Raw genomic sequence first — 23804 nt, forward strand, 5'->3', positions numbered from 1 at the left:
CCCCCCCACCTCATAGCAATGACCTGATACACAAAACACAAGAAAACACTTTAGGAACAACAGAAGAAGAACAGCACAAGGTGTTGACCTGGCCTCTAAATCCACTACAACCCAAACTGATCAAGTATCTGTGGGATGATCCACAGGACGCCCTGAGACGGCCCGTGTCCATTCTCTGATGAGTCACGACTGTTTTGGAAACCTGGACAACATTAGGTGGGTGGTCATAATGTTATGCCTGATCGGTGCATCGCTGAGACGTTTGTGAAAAAAGTTTCAGGTTTAGATCAGGACTGAATGTTTCAGTCTCTGCAAACAGCTGCACAGATTAATCAATGATTTAAATGTGTGTGTTTGTGTGAAAGCGGCACACAGACACTCACACACACACACACACACACACACACACACACACACACACACACACACACACACACACACACACACACAGAGAACAGAGGAGCCATTCAGTGTCGCGCTGTAAAACAAAGCCTGTAGAGTGATGCGTGACGGGGTGAAAGGAAGCGAGAGGGTGACGGGATGAACGAGTGACACAGAAAACAAGTGACAGACCGAGAGGGTGAGGAGGGAGACACAGAGAGACGAGAGACGGAGACACGGAGACGACAAACGCTCACAGAGACACGTCTACACACTGAAACCTGAACCACATCAGTTCACACACGTCATCAGGTTCTTAACAGGAGTTAATGAAACTAGTCTGGTTTTAAACTAGTCTGGAGACTTTTTGTTTACATCTGAACGGACGGTTTTACAGACGTGTGACGGGTCAAAGACGGACGTCTCCGTCTGATCTCCAGTAGTTTCTATTTGTTTTTACAGTTTTATAATTGAAGCATTTGGAAAGTTTTGGGATCACATCCGCACTGGTTTAGTCTGATAGTATCTGGTCTTCAAGGTTTTCCATCGGTTCTAAATTAGTTTAGGAAAATTTCTATTGTTTCAGCTGGTGAGACTCTAAATATCTGATGAGATATTTAAACCAGGCTTCTATACTTTACCAGAAACAGCATTTTTTCTATCATGCACAAGAATCGGATTTAAATAAATGAGTTTATCGTGATTTAAGTTGAGGAACGAGCAGAAACTTCACCCACAACTTAGTCTCACTCCCTGGGTTCCTCCACTATCATCCATCATATACATCCACTCCCCTCATGTCCCTCATGGTCTAAAGCATTTAATCAGATCTAAATACATGCGTCTGCTCGGTGGAAGAACTTTACTCTGGAAAAATGAGTCAGACGGGGATTTGTAAATTGTGCACATCAGGTAGTAAATAAAAACCAGAATCCATGGAGTCCACTCACTCAGGAGTCTGAAGGCTGCACCCAAACAACAACAACCACTGAACGCTGCAGTGTTTAAAAGTAGAGACACGTTTCCTGGAGACAGCATCAAGACAGACGAAACTTCCAGAGAAGGTTTATGGCTGATACTGAACGTGAGAAGTGTCTGGAAGCTGCAGCTCCATCAAACCTCTGAGTCTGAGTCAGGAGGATGAAGAACATCAGATCACATCAGATTTTACTTCGTATATTCAGCCTCTGAGTCTGAGTCAAAACGTGTCATCGTTTCCCCCGTGACTCCGAACATCAAACCCATCAGACGTCACCTTCGCCTGCAGCTGTTTAACGTCTGTGTGAAGAGCTGCAGACGCAGAGGTCGACTCTTCCATTTAAATATCTGGTTGTTAATTAGACTCTAGTCGTGGACATTTCTGAGATAAACAGACGTTCAGATTTAAAACTCTTCACCAGCCTTTGAGAACTGAAGTGGATTCAGCTAAGTTTTGTTTTTGTTTTGTTTTGTTTTTAGATTTATGAACAGATGCTCAGACTGTTTTTTTTTTATTAGATTATACCTCAGCTCATCTCCCTGTTCAGAGACAAGCTTCTTTTTCTCTCTTCTCTCAGCCACATGTCTGGATAAAATGGTTTTTATTCAGAGGTAAAACATCTCCAAGAAAGTCTGCAGCTGGTCCAGACATTTATAAGGTACCTTTATATATAAAAAAGCATTAAATATAAATATATATACTTTAAATCCCTACAGTAAATGACTCAGACACCACGGCTGGGACCGAAGTAATAAATCAAATAAGAAACTGAGCGTTTGTTTTAATTCCACTTTCTTCTAAGCGTCTCTGTGATTTGCAGCCTCCGAGGAATGACAGGACTTTTCTTTGCTCCTCAGCGTTGGTGGTGACCTTTAAGCAGCAGAAGATGGACTGTTTCATTTACCCGCCGCCGGTTTTCTTCTTCGGGTGCTTTGGAAAATGATTCTGCCCTTTAACATTGCTTCTCGTCTCACAGTGGCAGCGTTCGGTTATGAGATCAGATAAGAACAGATCTGACAAAGAGCAGGAAACAGACGTCAGACGGTTGAAAAAAAAAGGTGATTTGTACTGAAAATGCTAAATTAAGTTCAAAATTTATGCAAAATCTCCCAAAGAAACAAGGTGATCTACCGTTAGCTTGGAGGCTAGGAAGCTAAAAGAGCTAGAGATGCACATCATCCACTACCTCAGGCCACAGATTTATCAATGAATAATTTAAACGGTGCCATAAATACATAAAGAAACCTCAAACATGTAAGCACATTTTTAAGGACAATGTTTTATTTTGGCGTTTATGGGGATGTTAGCTGCCGTTTCTCCAAAAAATACCGCTGTCATTAATCCCCAAACAACACTGCTAATACAGTTTCCACTTGTTCGTCCGTCCATGAGTTTCTTTTAAAAAGAACAGCCGGTCGGAGCAGGAAGCAACGAGGGAAAGTTCCCAAATGAATACGACATCAACACCGAGGTAATGTCATCAATAATGAGGCTCATAAAGTAATAACCATCCCACACAAAACCAAGAGCAGCAGCGGGAAGTTACACAACAGCAGTTACTGGTGTTGGTCTCTTTACGTTCGGTTAATGGCGCGTGACCCGGCGGCTTCACTCAGACGAACACTGACGCAGCAGGAAGGTGAAGAGAAAACAATCTCCAGCCTCATTCATCCAGAAACTGTTTAGAGACTTTGTTCATCTCTTTCTGCTGTGAACAAACTCACAGTCAGACTCATTTAATCCTGCGTCGAAACTCTCCTCTGATACCGCCGTCATTCAGGGCCCCGACGGAAATGATTGCGGCTCATGCATCCTCTGCATCACAGAGCATCGCCGTTATAACAACACATCACACAAATCAAACTGTTTCCTGCTGCTGCAAATACTAGAAATCTGCTGCTGAGGGTAATTGTGTGATGGTTTTAAAGGTGCGCGTTAGCTGAAAGTCAGCGGTCGGTAGAGGACTAAAGATGGAGCCATTACTGCTGCATTGCGACTGTGACCTGAAACACAACTGACGCACTACGACAATGCATCTGAAAAGGCATCATGTAGCCCACAGCAGTCAGTTAACACCTTCACCAAAGAGAAGGAGGCTGCACATCAACTATTTGATTACGTTGAAGTTACTATTAGACCTTTAGCTGCTGAGCTGCAGCCTGTTTTTATACAGGCTATACATATCTGCAGCAGTATATGTTCCGGTCATGAATATAGATTTCATCGTTGCAAAGCATGACTTTCCACTGGGTTTTCAACGGTCACGTCGTCAGAGATCAGTCTCGTGCAAACGCTGGCGTGTTCTGGCTTTTTACAATCAATCCCTGCAGAGTCTTAACCATGTAAGGCCATTTTTACATCTCACAGACAGGGTTTCAGGGGCTTACAATTAGATCATGTGCATGGTTAGGGGGAAGAGAATGCATTATGCATTGTGGAAAGTTCTATTAAAGACAGGACAATGTGTGTGACTCCGGGGTAATGGCTGTAAAAATGGAGTCGTCTGTCTCCGGCTCCTCATCAACGCTGCAGGGCTGTGAGGGCACGACGCTCCTCAAAGTCTCCTGATGAGATTAAAGTGACAAAAAAGCTCTGCCTCTCCAAGTCACTGTATGTTCCTGTGAAGCTCATCTTCTTTTTCTCTAACATCCAGAACGTTCCCACCTCAGACTCCTGCTACCACCTGTTGGTCCTGTTTCATTTATTTCCCTGCACGGTCCATTTACGCTCTCTCTGCCGAGTCCGACCGTGAAGCTCATTCTGATTTCTCAAAATGCGCCTGAAGGTCGAGTAAAAAATAAAAATAAAAATAAAGGTTCTGTTTGTAATCTGAGAAAAGATGTGTTTTTTTTTGTTTTGTTTTGTGAGATAAATGTTCTGGGAGCAGAGAGCGGATCTAACCTGTGGCAACAGTATTATTAACTCTGTAGATCACAGAGCAGGATAATGGGCCTTAAATGTGCAGCAGATGACAGTTTATTATTGTAATCTTGGGTCAGTATTTAGTTAAGAGACAACATTCAGGAATAATCTACTGTAAAACAAGGAGTGAAACATCTTTAAGACAAACTCAAACGCCTCTGAAATGTCACAGCTTTATTTCTGCTGCTGTGCCACAGTCGTCCACTGGTACAAATGAGCAGGACTCCTGGTTCTGACATTTTAGCTGAAAGCTAAAGACAAAAAATGTCACAAAAGCCACATGAGGAGAGCAGCAATAAAGCCATAGTTCAGAAATGTGTTTCTCTGAGAGGCAAGAACAGCAGAGATATAAATTTAAAGAACTTATTTTTCTAGACGTAAGTGCATCTTCCTCTAACATCTTTAATCCACAGCTATAAAATCCCATTACAAATCTTTAAATCTCACTCTGAACCTCTTAACAGAGGAGTGCCCCAGGGCTCCGTTCTGGGTCCCATAGTATTTATTAATTACCTTCTCCTGTTTGACAAAACTATCCATGAACACAAAATACATTTTCAGTGAAATACAATCGCATCCAAACACACATCTAACATCTAAGTCCTTAAATAATAATAATTATTTCGAAAGCATTTTTCCTATGAACATTACAAAGTGCTTGACAAAGACAGACATAAACACATAAAACTAAATGACAGATCAGCTGATCTGGTTTCCCTGTGGGGTTTTCATCAGGGTCCAATAATTTTAATGTATTTCTTTCTCCTCAGTCTAAGAGTCTGGATGTTCTCCTAAACAGAACTTTATCTCTAGAAGAAAATATGAGGCATCTCTAACTTATATGTCTTTACGTTCCTTTTACCTCAGAAGTAAAATAAATATACAAATCTACAAGACAACAAGAGGCAGAAATTTATAAAAATATTTTAATTATACAAAAACACACGCTATTAATCACAGTTTGCCACATTGGCTCTGTTTTGTTTTTTCCATGCTGTTGTTTTTAGCCGCTGTTAGTGCGACATGGGCTTGTAGTTCCCATATAACACATGAAAAGCTTAAATTACATTATAACAGCATTTCTACATATTTATGTGGAAAAATGCTGTCTGTACGACTGGTTTAATGGAACAAAAACTAATCAGAAGTGCTAATAAACAGAATATTATAGGAGCTTATAATTACTGGGCGGCCATCTTGGTAAATCAACTCAGGGGTCATGAGGATTTTATGACTTTCTGAGTAGAAAATTCAACTTCAGGGGACGTTCCAGTTCTGACCTCTGAGTATAAATGGAACGCACCAATATCACTGTAATTCTGTTTAGGTCTCTCCTCCCAATATCTTCACAAACTCCACCATCCTCCCCCGATCCTCCTCCTTTAAAACCACATCACTCCAGTTCTTCAGCCGCTCCACTGACTTCCCATAAGATCCCGTCTCTTCGTCTCCAATTAAACAAACTCTTTTACTGTCAGATCCTCCTCCACCGTCCAACTTATTATCTCACCTAAAACTCTGCTACAACTTTCAAATCCAGACTCAAAACACATCCTTATAAAACCAATTGCTACACTCAAACTGTTTTCTCTCTTTAGTTCCTTTCTATACACCTTTAAATTTATTTTGTTCTGCTTTTATTGCTTAGGAGCTTTGGAAGGCGCCCACAAATAAAATGAATTACTTTTATTAGGATTCACTTACAGTAGTAACAATAAATCTCTACTCCAGTTCCTCAGAGCCTGATGTGAAGCCTTCAGCTGCTTCGTTCATATTCCAATAACAGAAAACAGAAAAACAAGCAGTGAAATCCTCATATTTGAAAAAAAAAAAAAAGCTGCAGCCTGCAAATATTATTTCATACTTTGTTAAATAACTGAGACGAAACTATTACTCGCCTCCTTTCCAGTCGCGTTCTGAGGCGCGGCAGAGTTTATTGAAAGCCGAGTCTACGGTGGATGTGAATGCGTTTCTACAAAAGAGCAGCGACACAACAAAGTGTTATCGGGGAGAGCAGCCAGACACGAGTGGGGGCGGGCGGCCAGATAAGAACACAATACTCGAGCAGAGCGAAACAATGCTGACACACAGAGGGGGAACCCCACAGAGGTGGACGGTCCAGGGGAGGCTTCCCATCACGCCGTTTTTTAAATTATTCCCTCAGAGGAAGCTGTAAAGAGACACTAAACAGGTTTTATACTGAGCTTCCATTTCTTTAGTGTGTAATTTGCATGAATGTCCATGGACGTGTGCGCCAGCAGCTAAATAATCTGTTATGCTGCAGCAACAATGAGCGGTGACCCCAGCTCTGACCTCGCCACCGTCTAAAAAAAACAAGCCGCCGCCGCCGCCACCACCACGGGGGGAAACAGAGAAGAAGAGCTGCAGAGAGTTCAGTCAGCCAGACCGGTTCCTCATGGTGGACGTCCACCAGCTCCTCGTTAGGGGCTCCGGCGCAATTCTGCATGAATTATTTACAGCGAGAAGCTTCTCTCCACACATTAAGAACGATCACTGTGGTAGAAACGCCTCCTCGGATCACGCTTATTGATTCGCTTTCAACAGAACAGGCTTGAGATGAACTGAAAATGAAATTCCAGAAGCTGAATATGAGATTTTTTTTTTGTTTGCATGCAACTTTTTCCCCATTTTCCCTCAGGGAACATGTTGATTGCTTTTTGTCCGTCGTTCAAAAAGTCATTTTACGGTTTATTTATGGCGACATTTCCATCTTTTACCACATGAGTTTTGGCCTTTTTAATCCTCCGTCTACTACAACACAAACAGCATGCAGGCAAATGCATTTAATCTCAACAGGGAAGCAGAAATGACACAAACGAGAGGAATCTCTACAGCGCTAATCTGGAGTCTCTCCACTGGGAACTGATTCTGCTCCAGCACAGATCTGTGTGTCTATCATCTTGCATTTTAATTTGTCAAACAGGATCCCAAGAGAGTTCACTTTGGACTGTGAGATTAGAATTTATCTTTACTACAGCGAGGACGTGAGGCGAATGTGTGATTTGAGACTGTGATTGTGCAGGCTCAGATAAAAACCTGCAGAGGCCAGAAGGTCACCAGCAAAATGTGCACAGCAGAATAAAAGTTCACTTCGTATACGACCCACATATCTAACACGAGACGGCGGCGTGCGGCGGAACAGAAACACGCACTTGAGCATAAGTAAACCAACACAGACAAAGGCATCGGAGCGTTTAATGGAAACTATTCAGAGCGTGTTCATAAGCTTCTTACATACGAGGTGTCTCAGACCGACGAGCAGGAAAATCCCACACCAGCATTGTAATGAAACACAGTAAGACATTTCACAAACAATCTACTTTTTTTCGTGGGTTTTTTCCACCTTCGGAGGAAATACTGCACTCGGCATCACAGCTCCTTGTTAAAGAGTCTGAAACCCCATTTTGCAGCATCCTGCAGGAGCCAATATGTGATTTTTCAATTAATTAAAACTAAGTGCTGCAGCTGCTGAGGGCAGAACCAAGGAAGGAAGGAAGGAAGGGAAGAAGGTGGGAGGCGTCGGACTGGGAAATATCAAGATGTTGCCAACACAAACTACACACATTTAGCCAGAGAGACCGTTACTGGTTTAAAGAGGTTATTGACAGGATTCATTGTGGTCAGTGTGTGTTTGTGTGTGTGTGTGTGTGGAGGAAGGATGGTTGTAATCTCTCTGTAATGACCAGCGCTGGGCGGGAGGAGGAGAAAATATCTGAGCACTGAAGCATCGACCGTCGGGTTTTATCAGTGATCTGGAGACTCACAGAATCACAGCATCACAGCACAAAGACATTTTTACCATCAGCAAATGAGAAGAATTCTGTTAATTAAAGACGAGACGCATCACAGCAGCAACACAAGGTATTTAGATTTTATCAGTTAGTACAAAGAATAACATAACACTGCATACATGCACACAACTGGATGGTCTCACTCAGGTCCTCAGATCAGATCTTTACTGGAGCAGAATCAGTTCCCAACAGAGAGACCTCAGACCAACATTCAGCCGCTAAAGATTAGCTTTCAGGGGAAAGTTGTCTTCTTTGTCCTCTGGAGGGGGCTGCAGGTGGGGTCCACCCTGGACAGTCTATCTCAGGACTAACACAGAGAGACACACTCACACCTACGGCCAATTTCACCAATGAACCCAAAGAGGAGCATGTCTGTGGACGGTGGGTTAGAACCGAGAACCTTCCTGCTTCATGCAGATTTAATAAGCATCAACTCAAAGACTTTAATCTTACTGAGAATAGAGATGACAACTAAAAATCTTTTTGGATTTTCAGTGTTTAGTCATCTCTGCTTTTCTGTCAGAGCTTCTAAATTATGGAATAAAATACTTATTGACATGAGAAACTGTAGATCTTCCAACACTGACGTCTGAAGAACCAAGTATGTGAACATGATTAGCTGTATCTGCCTTATAGCTGCCTGTTGTCATCTATGGTTGTGGTTGTTGTATTTGCTTTGAGCTAATGGCTAATGGCTAATGCCTGGTTTGGCTTAAAAAACATCTCACCAGAACGGCCATAGCTGAAAATTAGCCAGTTGGCTAACACTGGCACATTCACTGTGAAGTTGATTAATGTGCAATGTTCTTTTTTAAATGAATAAAAACATGAATGAAAAGGAAATGAAGGTGGAAAATAACAGAGAACGGATTGTTATCTTCTTTTATTGTCTTATAGTGACGGATTAACCTGGAGTCTCTCCTTTGGGAACTGATTGTGCTCCAGCAAATATCTACCGGACCAATCAAATCATTAGGGGGCGGGGCTTAATGTGTTGACGGACAGAAGAGTTAAAATAGTCATAGTTTATTTGTTAACAGCTGTTTAGTGTATTCTTTTGTGAAATATTTTAACAACATAGCGACATAAGAGCGATATAAATTCTCACATCAGTTATTTCTCTGACTGGTCGATTTTTTCTCTGTAACATTGAATCGTTCCCTATAACGAAATCCATGGACACACCAGGCTTGTCCATGAACTTAATCAATTCAGAGAAAGAAATTAGTGAAACACTTTAAATAGTCATTAGAAATTAAGTTAGAAACACTTTCACTAACCTCTGACATCCTAATCCAAACTGTTTTACAGCAGCAGTCAATAAATCCATTAGTCTTGTCTTGTAAAATTATCCAAACTATTGACCAGGAAAAAAGAGAAATTAGGAAGCGGCTCCAGATCCGTGGAGTTGAATTTATTTACAAGTAAATGTCTGTTTGGTTTTACAAGCTAATTTCTTTATCTCTGTATCAGAGGATGCATCATCCTATAATTATATTACAATAACTGATAACAAGAACTGACACTGGATGAATTTCCTTCAAAGGAGCTTTTAAATTCTCTGTTTGTTTTTTTTAGCTTTTTAACTCTGATGATGTTTAATCGTCTTTCAGTCGCACTCAGAGTCTGAGCTCAAGTCTCTGTCTGTAGATGTGAAAAACTAACGGGAGATAAAACCGAGTGAATCCTGGATCTCACCTCCTCCTACATGAAGACAACAGGCAGCACGGTGACAGCTGGCGGCTCAGTTCCTCGGCCTCGGACCGGTGAGAGTGTGTGGGTGGAGACGAGTATATGTGTGTGTGTTGGGTGATGTCTGGAGTCTATGACGTCTGTCTCAGTGGGGGGGGTGTCTCCCATGTGTAAAAAAATAAATAAATAAATAAAAAACCAGCAAAGCAATCTGTTGAAATCTGCAACACTGATAAAAAAGTCACAGTCAATCTTTACCAAACATTTACCACCTCAGGTTCAGACAGTTATTAGGAAATTCTAAATGAGATCAGAAAATATGTTTCAGGCGTCATCTGTATGCAGAGCACAGCTCCACAGAAACACTTCCACCGCTCGTGTCTGAGCCTCGTCTCCATGCGCCGGTTTCCGCTGTGAGAGAAGCTCCTTTCATGGATTAACGTTTGAAAGGCTCTTGATGCTGCGCTCCTCATAAACTCTGCAGCAGCTCCAGCAGGAGGGTGAAAAAAAAAAAAACAAAACAAAAACACCTCCAGCTCAGATTGACAGGCTCTGAATATTTAACATGTTGGTTTCGTCCGCAGAAAACGAGGTCGGGGTGGTGGATGGGTTAGTAGTGCGTCTGAGCTTTGTGCATCTTTGTCTTTTATTGGCTGCACAATCATCCTGAACCTTAAGATTTGCTGACGTGTCTTTACTTGCTGTAGAAAGTGAGAATTTATGGCCATTAAAATGCTGATGATTCTGACATTTTGACTTTAGGCCCGTCCCGTAGATTTGGAAATTAGGAAGTGATGCAGTAGAAATGTAGAGGAAACTCACCCTCCTCATCATAAATGCATAAAGAAAAGTGTCTTGGTCTTTTTTTTGTCCTGGTAACAAATGAAACAACAAACTATCCCTTCACTAGAGAGAAGACTTGAACCTATCTCAGCTGATAAAGGGGAATCAGGAGATATACATCCTGGACAGAAAGATGAACAACAAGTTCATCTTTGAAATGTGGGAAGAACCTGGAGAAAACCACAAACAGGTTTTCATTGGGTTCAATCCTGCCTCGTTAAAAACTAATCCAAGCATTTCTTTAAAAAACAAAGACTTCCTGGAAGCCAGAGCAACTTTCCCAACCTAGGGACACTAGGGATGTAACGATATACTGAACTCACGATGCTGTTTTTGTGTTTGTTTGTTTCTGAGCTTGCAGAAAAGTTATGACTGAAAAAGATTCCTTTTATTATTTCTCAGACAAAAAACTAATTTCTGAGGTGGGATGCAACTTCAAAACTATGCAATGAATGCACAAAGTATTACCTTAAATTACTGTCAAATAACACACAATCCAGGTTCTTCACATATGTTGTGATATAGGAGGAGGAGTTCAGGTTCTGGGAGGTAGCAGTAGTATGATGCTGGGGGGGCAAAGACATCCATCTTGTCCTCATTTAGCTGAAGGAAGTTCTGAACCAACCAGTCTTTGATGTCTTCAAAAGAGATTTTTATTCTCGTGATGTCGCTCTGACTTTGAGCATTGAGAAGGAGGTAGATCTGTGTGTCACTGACATGTTTAAATGTATAAGGACCATGTATAAAGCTGAAGAGAAGTGGACCTAAAACTGAACCCTGAGGAACCTCACATGTAATATTTGCAGGTGTGGAGGAGGAGCTACCAATGGAAACATTAAATGTGGTGATTGACAGAAAAGTAACGGTGTCCATACTCATCATCTGAGCATCGTAGAGTTGAATTAAGAAAGAAAAAAGTTTGTTTTGGTCCGGCCATCACGAGAAAATCAAGTCCTCCTACTGCAGCATATGACACACAAGCTAAGCATTGCTATTCAAAATCCACCCATACCCAGTCCAGTACACCGATCTCCACCCGGGAGAGATTAGCAGACACACAGCGGTTAATATTAGCATGTGGGAGCTAAACATTAACCACGCCCACTTCAGGTTTCTGACCAATCCCAAACAAGGGAGAATAAAAAAAACAGCTAAATATCAACCAGTGGGGAAGTGTCATTTAAATGGTTTAAAGTTTGATAACAAGATACTGACAATGAAACACTTTACAGGGATTAAGACGTTTGTTGAGAAGAATTATTTTCATTCAGTTCTTTGCTCAGATTGGTTGTAAAACTATCCAGTTGCGCGCTGAGGTATCTTGTTCTCTGCATCTCCCTGTAATGAAATCCCAGCGGAGGCTTCGAGAGGCAACTATAAAAGCAGAACACCACAAAAAATTCCTTTTGAGCATCAGATACTGAACTGTTGACCTGAAAGTTTTTATAAAATAGTAACTTCAAAGTAAACAAAGAAGAAGAAGAAGAAATTTATTAAAATATTCACTGGAACACGTCAAGTTACTCTTAAATTTTTCAGCTAATCTATAAATCCAGTACTTTATAAGTATTAATGCTGTTACGCTGTTTTGTTGAACCAAATCTCAGGAAAGGAGCTTTTCTTTAACCACATTTCCTGATCAGCGTCTCTGATCTGAAGCACCTGAGAAAGAATGAAGCTCCTCAGTGATTCAAACTAATAAACTTCGAATAGTAGAAGTTCACTCACTGGGTTCAGCCCAAAGATGCCAATTTTTTATTTATTACTTTCTTATCATTTGATGATGTGCTGCGTTCAAGTTCATGGTTAACCGCTGTGTAAACTGGGTAAGGAACACTGACTTTTGATGAATGAGTTTGCACTGTTTCATTTTGAGTTTGACAAATTAAAAAGTATAAATAAAAAAGGATAATACAAAGTTAAAAATGTTAAAATTCTGTTAAATGTTAAAACTCTAATAAAAATTTGGAAAATTCAGGAAATGTTAAACGTGGATCTGCGACTTTTTCTTTGGATTCATCTTTATTCCATTTAAGCAGTTAATCAATTTAAAAAGTTGAATTAAAATATTGGCATTTAATTTAATATTCATTTAAAATGTTAACCTTTGTTTCTCTGTCTTTAAAGGTTTACAAGTTACTGTACTGACCAATCGACCAATGAAGCCAAACAGTAACAGAACAAATGTTGGAAGAAAAATAAAGTTGATTGAGTTGGAAATTTGAGTTTGTGTCTTTTAGAAACTGAACAAAGAGGAGGACTTGACATATATCCATGTTTGCAGCATTTTCCGTCTGCAAACATCTTCACGTGTCGCAAAATTCTGTGAATTTTCAAAGTCGGAACTGGAATAAACTGGGAATCATAAAAGTTGAGGGTTGGGAACATAAATATAGTTGGTAGAAAAACAACGTTTAACTAAATGCTAAATGTACGATAGCTAGCACCATCTCATTAAAGGAGTTAGCTTATCGCGATGCTAGCTACCGCAAAATGTGATTCTGTTTCTTCTGCCTCCTGCTACATGGTTTCATGTCACCACACAAGATTTCATACATCAGTTTTAGATGTACTGAACTTTCCTTTAGTTCAGCTTACGATCTATATATTTGCTTCTTTTTTTTTTTGTCATCTTATTTAAGAGAGAACTGCCACGAACGCCATCCACCGTGTGTGGAAGCATTTCACACCAGCTTAACTTGTGCAAACACATATGAAGACACACAAATTATTCCTCTAGAGCTCAACAAATGGAGACAGGAGTTTCATTCCAGGATATTTCCAGTTAATTCATGTTAATGTCCATAAATGCCATTAGGCCTTAAATTCGTGCAAATTCCCCAAATTCCCTGACAAACGTTTCCATGGAAATTTACCGGAAATGTACCAGAAGTTTCCCGGCCCTTTGCAACCCCAGTCCCCCGTCCATCTTTGTCCTCACACTTCTGTCCAGAAATAAACATGAATCCACTTGACTGAAGTGGTGGAAGTTCCTGTCAGACGTGGGAACAGAAAGCAGTGGAGATAATCGCGTTAGCTCGGAGCGCTACGTGGAAACGGCTGCAGAGCGACGTCACGTTAGGACGGATCTGATGGAGCCGCATGACATCACCAACCACTAATGCCTCTCTTTCTGCTTCTCTCCGTCCCTCAGGAGACGGAAGAACTGCATGAGTGGACACATTTACTCCCCGTCAATCACAGACGCCGGCGTAAAGTGAAGGGTGAGGAGAGTGGCTTCAGGCTGGAGAGAGGGGGAGGAAGGTGAGTGGGAGGATCCTGGATCTGAGGATGGAAGAAAATGCTTTTCTTCTCCAAATGATTTTCACATCTTGGACGATGAAGATTAAGAGACGCTGAAGATATTTAAATATTAAAAAAAGAGAAAATGAAACGCAAATGTGTCGTCGTTATTGAAACAACAATAAATCTGGTTATAAAACGTTAACGGAAACAAACTCCAATACTCACTATTTACTCTGTACTGAGTCCTGTGCAATATCCAGCAACTCTTTGCAATTCAATACTTTTTGTAACTATACTATATATTATTTATTCTATTCTTTTTTTTCTTACCATTTATCTTATACACAGTCCATTCGTTATTCTTGTTAGTTTGTGCTTTTATTCTTGTGTATGCTGTTGCAAATAAAGGTTTTTCTATTGTACTCTATTCTATTCTGACCCATTCATCCACCCCGACATCCTCCCCCCACTCAGACTTTATAGCTTTATAATTTCATCCGCTCCTTTCGCTCCAATATTTGTTTCTTAGGGCAAGAAAGTCGAAATGAAACGTAACAGCAGATTATATTAAGCTGTTTGCACAATCAGCCCCATGGAGCTGTTTCTTTTTTTTGTTGTTGTTGTTTTTAAGGAGAATAAAAAGAAATCGTTCCTTTTCTGCGCCTGCAGAGTTTTTGTCATTAAATTAGTTTGGTTTTCCACCAACACCTGTTTTGTTTTTGTTTTAATTTATTTCAGTTTGAGTAAGTTTCCGCTGCTTTGTCTCACGTTTGCAGAGCAGTGTTGTTCTGTGTTGATTAACTTTTAGAGAAACTCCCGTGACAAATGAGTTGTTTTCTAAGAACTGAGACAGAAATGAGCTGATGATGAACTAAAAGAAGGAAAAAAAAAAAGTTTCTCACTATTTAGTCTGTGGATGTTGATTCAGACTCAGAAAGATCAAGAACTACAAAATGAACTTATGTAAAATATTGTGCAGACGAAGTTTAATAACTCTGTTTAGTGTCTTGTCTAGTGTCTAGGTTGTACTTATAGTTCTTTCTGAACGCGTTTTCATTCAGACTTTAAGTCAAAACCTCCTCGATATATAAGCCATGAAACTGGATGTTAAACCTCAGGCTCAGGAGTTGTGAGAAAACGAAGTGGAGGATCTGGGGAGGACGGAGGTCGGCCGGTGGACGCCTTTCATCTCTGCTCCGTCATTAAATTAAAGAGGCCGATAAATCACTGCACCTCAAACCTTCGTCTGCCCACGTTCTCCACAACCAACACTTGTGAGTCCAGCCTCAGGTGACGAGAGGAGGAGGAGGAGGAGAAATGAAGAGGAAGGAGGTAGAGGAGGAGGGTGAGACAGGAGGGGGTGGATTAAAGACAAGAGAGGATGACAGATGAATGAGAGAGAAGTCATTTGGTGGATGGGATCGAGGTGTGAGAACAAACAGCAGCTTCAGTGTTTATGACACAACAGGAGCCGACTTCATTAGTTTGTCTTCTTAGAGTTTTAAATCCCAACACGAAAACATTTAGTCTAAACGTTTTTCTGTTGATGTTTCCCCCTTTTTCACTCACTAATTTGGAAAATCCAATCAGAGGCGTCCACAGGAGACGTGTGCTGATAAAAGAACAATCACAGTGCAGCGCTCATTCACACTAATGAGAAAGACCTGGAGGACTGAAGTTACACGAGTAGGTGACAGAGTGGAGGGAAAGGGTCCAGTGATCAGGCCACGCGTTAATTCACTGCAAATTAAATGAATTAGAAATGAAGCGAGAGCTGGAGGTGGAGGGGGAAACGTGAAGGTGGTGGGATGAGAGTTCCTCTGGTGGTTATGTAACGTTCTCACTGACACAGAACGCATCGCTGGAGTAAAACCAGACACGGAAATAACTGCGTTCTGTGAAAGGTGGATTCATGTGCTAATTAATTCATAGGAGAAGAAGAACTGAGGAGCTTCTCTCAGCGGGAGGCCGCTGCATCAATGAATCATCTGGTTCATCAAGTGTTGGTTTGTTTAACCCTCAAACCTGATTTTAGAATCGTTTCCATTAACGTGTCCTCTTCAAAAACACCCAAAAAATAAGCATATGCTAATATTTTCTTTTTCTACCTTTTTTTCTACCATAATTCTTTTAATCCACTTTAATACAAATACCAAATGTTTGATTAATTTCTGAGTTTAAATGTTTTATGTGCCAGTGTTTGTGAGTGCATTGATTTTTCTCCAAAGAAATTGAAATATTTGCAATAATCTAAATGCAAAGTGGATTCTTCTTGGGGGGATTATTAGAGCCTTGGTCAATGATTAGTAGCAACATTGATTTTGATGGATTTTTATTTTATTTTTTGTAATGTCCAATTTTCAAAAATTGTTGCATTGTTACCATTAAGGGACAAAAGTGTCGTCTTCAAAAATGACCTAAAAACAGCACAATAATTATTTTTTTACATAATTCTTTTAATCCACTAAACAATCATAAGTCTGAGTTTCTGACAAAAGTAGATGAAAATATTATCACATGCTGTTTTTAGGGCGTTTTTGAAGGTAACAATGTAACAGTTTGGGTTACACGATGTAAAAATGGAGTTTGAAATATCAAAATTTGCTAAAAAAAAAATACATTTGCCAAATATGATAGCAAAAAGCAGGACTACCTGCACGTCCCATCAGCTCGGTACCTCAGTACGATGTAGTGAGGAGTTAGGACCCAGACGTAGGACTGGATAAATTATATTGAGTTTAATTTAAGATGAAGGTGCCAAAAGGTGGAGATGCAAAGTGTGGAAGGTTCATCCATGAGCAGGAAGGAAGGGAAGCATGAGGCTGGGGGGGGGGGGACCATGAGGAAACAAGTGAACAAACAGACCCACTGAGAATAAGAGAGGGAGGACTATTTAAAGACTGAGGCTAATGAGGCACAGGTGAGACTAACTGGGGGAGGAGCTACGATGAGGAACAACCAATCAAATCAATAGAGGGAAAACAAGAAGAAGAAAAGAAACAGGAAGGAGGAAACTTTCTAAACCAGAACGAAGGTTACAGAGAATGTTCTGACGTTAATACAATGCTTCATATTAAAAGCATTTGGCTTTTATTGTGAAAAATAAAAATGACTTGTGTATGACTCGTTCTTAAGGGAAAAGTGTCCCACATGCAGGAGGAGCTTGGCTTTGTGATGCTCCAGATGTCTTTCCTGACATGTTTGTACTGTCTTTGTTCCGTCATTTCTCTTCTGGATCTTCCTGGATCTTACTGGACATGGGCGTCCCCCCGGGGCTCCGTCTGTCCGGGCGAGGCCGGGGGTCCAGGGACCGTTTCTTCATTTGCTTGTTCGCTGCGATACCTCAAATAACACCGATCCAATCTCATCCACAGTCGAGGAAATAAACACATCTCTCACACTCTCTGGTGTGAGTTACGTTTCCGTAGCGATGGAGCTCCAGACTCTCCCTGCCCTACCTCCCCCTTCCCACCCCCACCCCCCTCCTCCCCTCCTCCTTCTCCCCCAGCACCGCCGCCCCTCCACTCAGACGACTCATCTACTAGATCATTTGTGTAATTAAAAACTGTGAAAAGAGTCTGTTGGTGAGAGGCTGGAGGCACGGAAACAGTGCTGCTCGTGTCCCACGAGAGCAATCAGACACAGGAGGGAGGGAGGGAGGGAGGAGGACCAGGGAGACGGGGGGAGGAGGAGGAGGAGTGTAATTAGGAGGGCAGATGAGAGAATGATGGAGAATCTGGTTGCTGCAAATTCACAAGTGAAAGTTCTGCAGGTTCTGTTTGGTCGTGGTTTTAGGTTTTAGTCTTTTTAAAGTCACAATCTAATTTCTAAATAGCTCAGAGTTAAACCTCTTATTTTAATGAAGTCTTGAATGATCCTGTTGACGTTTAAATCTTCTTGCAGGAGCCCTGAATGCATCGTTGAATCCGAGGAGCTGGTAAAGGTTTCATCGTGGCCTCCAGCTGAATCGCAGGAATAACAAATACTTTACGCTTAATCTAACGCTGCATCTTATCGCGCTAACAGCAGCAGCCGAGCCCCGTGTTGTGTAACGTCTCTCAGCTTTCGACCACAGGGCTGCGGTTCAGCCGGAGCCTTTTTCCCAAGTGTGATTTGTAAATGTATGAGTGTGAGGTCTGGGCGTTGATGGAGGAGCAGCACAACAAGCCAACAAGCTAATAAATGAAGGGTATAGAAGACGGAGAAGAAGACAAGGAGAGGAACATGGAACCGGGATGTGTGTGAAGCTGCTGATGAATGCAGAGGATGGGAGGATGCAGAGGGATAATGGAGGGGAGGAAGAGGAGGGGATGGGGGGGCACTGATGAATAATCCATCAGCCAATATAAAAGGTAATGCAGCACTTGGATACTGCTCAGAAGGGACGATGCATGTGCTGCCGTGTAGGTAGCTGCACGAGAAAACACAAAACTACCACAGGACGGACACGTCTCATTCGACTGCTGAGAAAATAAAAGACAGAGAGAAGAACAGACCCTGAGAGGACGAAACGTGACTAATTATTCCCCAAACATCCCTCAAATAAGATCAAATAATACATTTAACTCGGTTATAGTCCTTTTAATGACATTAGCTTCTCTGTAATGAACGCTACAGCCTCTTTCCTTCAAAGATGGATGAGGGAGGTTGACAGGGAGGAAAGGAGGGAGGGAGGGAGGGAGGGAGGAAAGGAGGGAGGAAAGAGGGGGGGGGGAGTCGTATATCCTGAAGACTGGTGCAGCGAAAACAAGGGAAGCCCCAGAAAAGCTGCAGAGACGGAGAGAGACTGAGAAAGAGGAAAAGCCCAGGGAAGCCCCGCTGCAGCTGAGGACAGGAGGAGGAGGAGGAGGAGGAGGAGGAGGATCCCCACTTCTCCTTCCTCCACATGCTGCAGTCCGCCTGCTACAACCGACTCCCTCATTAAAACTACAGTCACACTTCAGGCTGAACTAGTTCATACCATCAAGAGCTGCACATTCCTCCCTGAGTCTATGTGTTTCACACAGCGGAGGAGGAAGGAGGAGAAACGCACTCCGCCTGCAGATCTGATCCAGGCTACTATTCCAGAAATTACTACACAATTATATTCTGCAGAATATATCACATGCATGATGGGATTCTTTTAAAAACGCGTTTTTTCCCCAAATAATGAATTCAAAAAATGATGCCCACATCCTCACTTCTCTTAAATCGCTGAAAAATAACACAGAGTCTGGTAGAGAATGGAGGAGAGGAGGTTTAATAAAGGGCAGAAGAGGAGTCCTGCTCGGACAGAGCGCTCTGGTGTCAAGAACTACACAAAAAGAGGAGAAAACGGAACATGGGCGTTATAGATTTTCAGAATAAAAGCGTGAAATGGAAACTGGACGAATGTCACACTGGATTCCGCGTGTTTCCGTGGAGGAATCTGTGCCATGTGTGATTTAGAATAAGAGTACAGACATGAGAAACACACGTGCATCTCTACAAACTACACCCAGGAGCATTTTTAGTTTTTATTTTGAAAGTTTAACCAGAAGTCGTTTTGTTTGTTTCGTGTGAACTGACGCCGGTTTCTGCAGCCAAGAGGCGCAGTGTCACCAGAGAATTACAACCAGGCCACGACCCCTATTCTCAGGCTCACCAAGAAAACCACAGCTCCAAAAGATCTCCGCGTGGCCCCCCCGTACATTTACATCTTAAATGATCATTTATTTTTGCGCTAATCAAAAGGAGGATCATCAAAATCTGAGTGTGATCAACTTTTTCCTCTGCAACAATAAAAGCAGCTCCGGCACAAATGTCAGAGTTGCTGCTGCTGGATGATGATCCTTGCGCTTCTCGCGGCGCTCAGCGGCACCGACTCCCCGCGGGGCCACGCAGGTCCACGCAGGGCAGCAGCGCTCATTAAAACCGGGAGGCACTTTGGATGAAAGCACCGTCCTGGAAGCGTAATGTGGTCTGTGCGCAGCCCCCCCCCCCAAAAAAAAAATAATCCCCGCAACGTCCTTAGCATTTCACTCACGCTCCAAATAAAAAAATAATAATAAAAAGTCAGATTAAATCTAAATCAGATCAGATTCTTGTCTCATTCAGAGACAAACACATGAATCACCTCATGTTTAAAGAAGTAACAACACTCCTGGTCCAGGTTCTGGCTCCACATGGTCGTTACACGGCGGCTACAACCAGCAGCCACTGATGCCCACCGCGCAGGAGCAGGTGCGCACCGCAAACACGTTAAAAAAAAAAAAAAAAAAAAAAAAAACCGCGCACACGGTAAAACCCAAAAACAGAGCAGAACTGTGGAAGAAACAGTCTCTTACCTTCTGTTCTAGAGCCGCCGCGAAGCGATGAGCATAGTACGTGGTGGTTTGGAGAGAGAAGTGTCCTCGCTGCTGCCGCTGCTGCTGCGCTGCGCTCCGCCGCTCCGTCCCTTCTGATCGACCCGCTCTCTCTGCCTCTTTTTCACCCCATACACTCAACAAACTACTCACACACAAGCGCTCCCCCTCCTCCCTCCCTCCCTGCGGTGCCTCACACACACACACACACACACGCGCACGCACACGCAGCGCGCACTCGGGCGGGGTGCCAGGGAGCGCGGTTTGTCCTCGGGGGCGCGGATGGATGTGGAGAAGGGATGCGAGCCTGAGAGAGGACAGAGGAGAGGAGAGGAGTAAATGAAAGATGAAGGACATATTTCAAGGAGAGATGTAGAACAGGAATGAAAAAGGATGGTGGAGAAGAAGCGATAGATGGAGTTGGATGAAGAAAGGGGTAAGAAGGAAAGGGAGGGGCAGCAGAGATAGAAACAGATAAGGTTGAGAAGAAATGAAGAGATGGTAGAAAAACAGAAAGAAGAAACAGGAGGAGAAAAGAGCAAATTGGAAATTGATTAACCATGACTGTAAGAGGATGTTCTGCAGCCGGCATGGACCACAGGCCCCACGGCCCTGCCCCCGTTTCCTTATTTCATTTCATACGTTAGAATGAATACATGATGCTGCATTCACAGGGTAAATGTGGATATTAGCGGGCAGCACCCTTAAACTAATAAACGGAGAGAGGGGGAGCAGAGAGCTGCAGGGCAGAGCAGAGGAGGAGGAGGAGGAGGAGGAGGAGGAGGCATCTATCAAAGTATCGAGCAGGGCCAATTACTTAGCCAGTGTGAGGCTCTACCCAGAGAGGGAGCGGTGTGTTTCCTGCTGACCAGGCAGCCAGGAAACACACTCAATCAGTCCACGCAGACACGCTGCCTTAAATCTGGAGACACCTCCCAGCCCCGGACACAGCGGCTCCTCCGCTCCTCCTCGGTTCATGAAAGGCACGTTTTTACATTTTAGTTCACTCCTTTATGAATGAGTGAACTCGTGTGTTCTGCACTACTTTCTCTAACTTTGTGATGTGGTGCAGCTCTAACCATCCGACCATCGACAGGGTCCGTGTGGAGTTGGGCTCTGCAGCCACATCTCAGACCGGATGGATGAATGGAAGGACGGAGCTGGATCTGTTTCCCTGAGGTGAACAAAAAGAAATCACCACTCCAGCATCGCACAGAATCCCACACAACACTCAAGGTTGTGGGAGAGGAGCTCCCAGAACAGAAAAAATGAAACAGTAATTATACACAATGAGTGAGTTATCTTCAGCACACGTCATGCTACCTAGCAACAAGTAAGTTCCCTCTTCTCTGGAAGGAGGGAGTCACTTCTTTAAATGTGTCCTCAGACCTTCTTCAACTGAAACCTAATATTTTTCTATCAGAGACTGATCTCAACATCTGTCAGAAACTGCTGCAGATGTTCACAGGCTGGAGAGGAAGGCAAACTCTGAGGACTAAAGAGGAGGAAAGAACCACATCAGTCGTCCTCTAGACCACAGGTGTCAAACATAAGGCCCGCGGGCCAAAAGCGGCCCACCAGAAGGTCTACTCTGGCCCTAGTCTTAGGGTTCACACAGATTTAACATAACACAACACTGAGACCCAGAACTATGCAGACATCGCACTTCTTTTTCTTAAGAGGTGTCCGGTTTTTCGTTACATGTTTTGTAACAGTGCAGTTCATTAAATTTAAACACTTTCAAATCCTAAATAAACTGGTAATGGAAACGCCTACATTTCGAAATTCCTTTTGAATATCTCTCATGAGGTGGTTTTTCCAGACGTATCGATATAAAAAATTTTCCGCAAGAGTGCAATGGAAACACTTTTGGCGCTGTCCCCCATCACAGGCGTCACCGGAGATGATGCAGGGGGTCATGTGACCATATGAGGTTTCAGAATTTCAGAAATATCGCTTTTATTTTGCAAAATGCTGTAGTGGAAACGCAGCTATGATGTGCTTCCATGCACTAAAACAAAAGGAAACAATTTGGAGTTGTCGTGATTTGTAGATTAATACGCTGTTGTATTGTTGGTCCGGCCCCTTAGAGATCACATTGTGCTCTATGTGGCCCCTGAACTAAACTGACTTCGACACCCCTGCTCTAGACAGAAGTTTTCTCAGTCCCTCAGACCCTGCAGCTCCTTCCTGTGACGACATAACTGGACGGTGTCGGTGCATTTTTAGTCTAAATTCTTATGCTTTATTCTTTATATTCTAAATATAAGTTGTTATTGTCAGTGGTTTAAATATTTTTACATGAAAAGCTCGTCTCTGCTCCGTTCACATGACGACCATTATTTGATAGTTTTCTTCTTGTTCTTGCTTTTCATCATATTTAATCACATATTTTATTTTTTTTACAGTTGATGTCGAGGTGTTAGAAACAGAAATGAGACGAGGAGCTGGAATTTTGTGTGATTTAAGTCCAGAGAGTCGATCATTTATTCTCACAAACAGAAACTCCTCATCTAAGTTTAAAAGTTTAAATGTATAGAGAACACATAAAGTGCATAGTCAACATGTTTAGTGGCTAATAATGTGGATAATAAAAGATAAATAGTATGAGATAAAATATACAGCTTATATTTTATTAGATGTGGTAACCTGTATATTTTGTTGGTGCAGTGGAGTTAAAGGATGAGCTGGCGTGTTACATTCACCAGTATCACACTCTTCCTATTAATACTATAATTCTACTACTAATAATTATCGTTCTGCTCTGTTCACTGAGTAAACGATGCTTCAAACACTATGAATATATAAATATCATATGAAAACGTGTTTGTTCTCCTCCAGTGTCAGATCTTAATTTAGCTTCGAATTAGCATAAGAGCAACCTGAAGTAACAAACACAGGATCAGGCATATCATTATGACCACCCTCCTAATATTGTGTAGATTTTTTACTTGGTTCCTAAACCGTTTTTGTGTGCGTCCTGCTGTCATCAAGGAGTGTCATAGCTATGAGGTGGGGGGGTCTGGTCTGGTCTGGTCTGGTCTGGTCTGGTCTAGGTGGGGGCTACATGTCCAACATTTACACATGATGAACACCAGGTCCAAAAGTTTCACAATATGGTCGATGTTATTAATTTCTCCTGTCAGTGGTCATAATGTTGTGGTTGATCGGTGTAAAATACGGTACAAAGTTTAAAAAAACAATCATATTATGGAAAAACAAAGATGATATTATACCTTAATACTAAACTAGAGACATTGAGCAGAACCAGTGGATGTTCAGGTTCTACCAGTCCCCCCCCCCCCAGGACCCTGGACCTCCACAGGTCAGGGAGGAGGGACTACGACGGTTTTTAGAAATTAAATGAAAGCTGCAGTTATATGTTGGCCTTACACTGACCTCTGTACTATAAATCTCACCTCCAAACTGGACTCAAAGTGGCCCTGGGGTCCCAGCACCGTGACACTGTGACCTGTGGCCCCTGGGTCAAATAATAGCAACACATCTCCAAACGGGACGGAGGTTCAACAAATGCCCACACACAGACACACACACACACACACACACACACATGCATACATACATATTACACACAGAAGTGTCCCG

At 42.3% G+C, this 23804-nt stretch overlaps 1 protein-coding gene across 5 annotated transcripts in view; it reads right to left on the minus strand.

The window, feature by feature from the left end:
* Positions 1-20340, minus strand: part of slc8a2b (solute carrier family 8 member 2b) — a 134217-nt gene extending 113877 nt beyond the window's left edge. For all 5 annotated transcript variants that reach the window (XM_047594121.1, XM_047594120.1, XM_047594118.1 and 2 more), the window contains exon 1: positions 20181-20340. The gene's annotated coding sequence lies outside the window, so the exon portion shown is untranslated. The remainder of the gene's footprint in view (positions 1-20180) is intronic.
* Positions 20341-23804: the final 3464 nt, after the last annotated feature.

Source organism: Mugil cephalus, chromosome 9 (assembly GCF_022458985.1).
Source record: "Mugil cephalus isolate CIBA_MC_2020 chromosome 9, CIBA_Mcephalus_1.1, whole genome shotgun sequence".
NCBI lineage: Eukaryota > Metazoa > Chordata > Actinopteri > Mugiliformes > Mugilidae > Mugil > Mugil cephalus.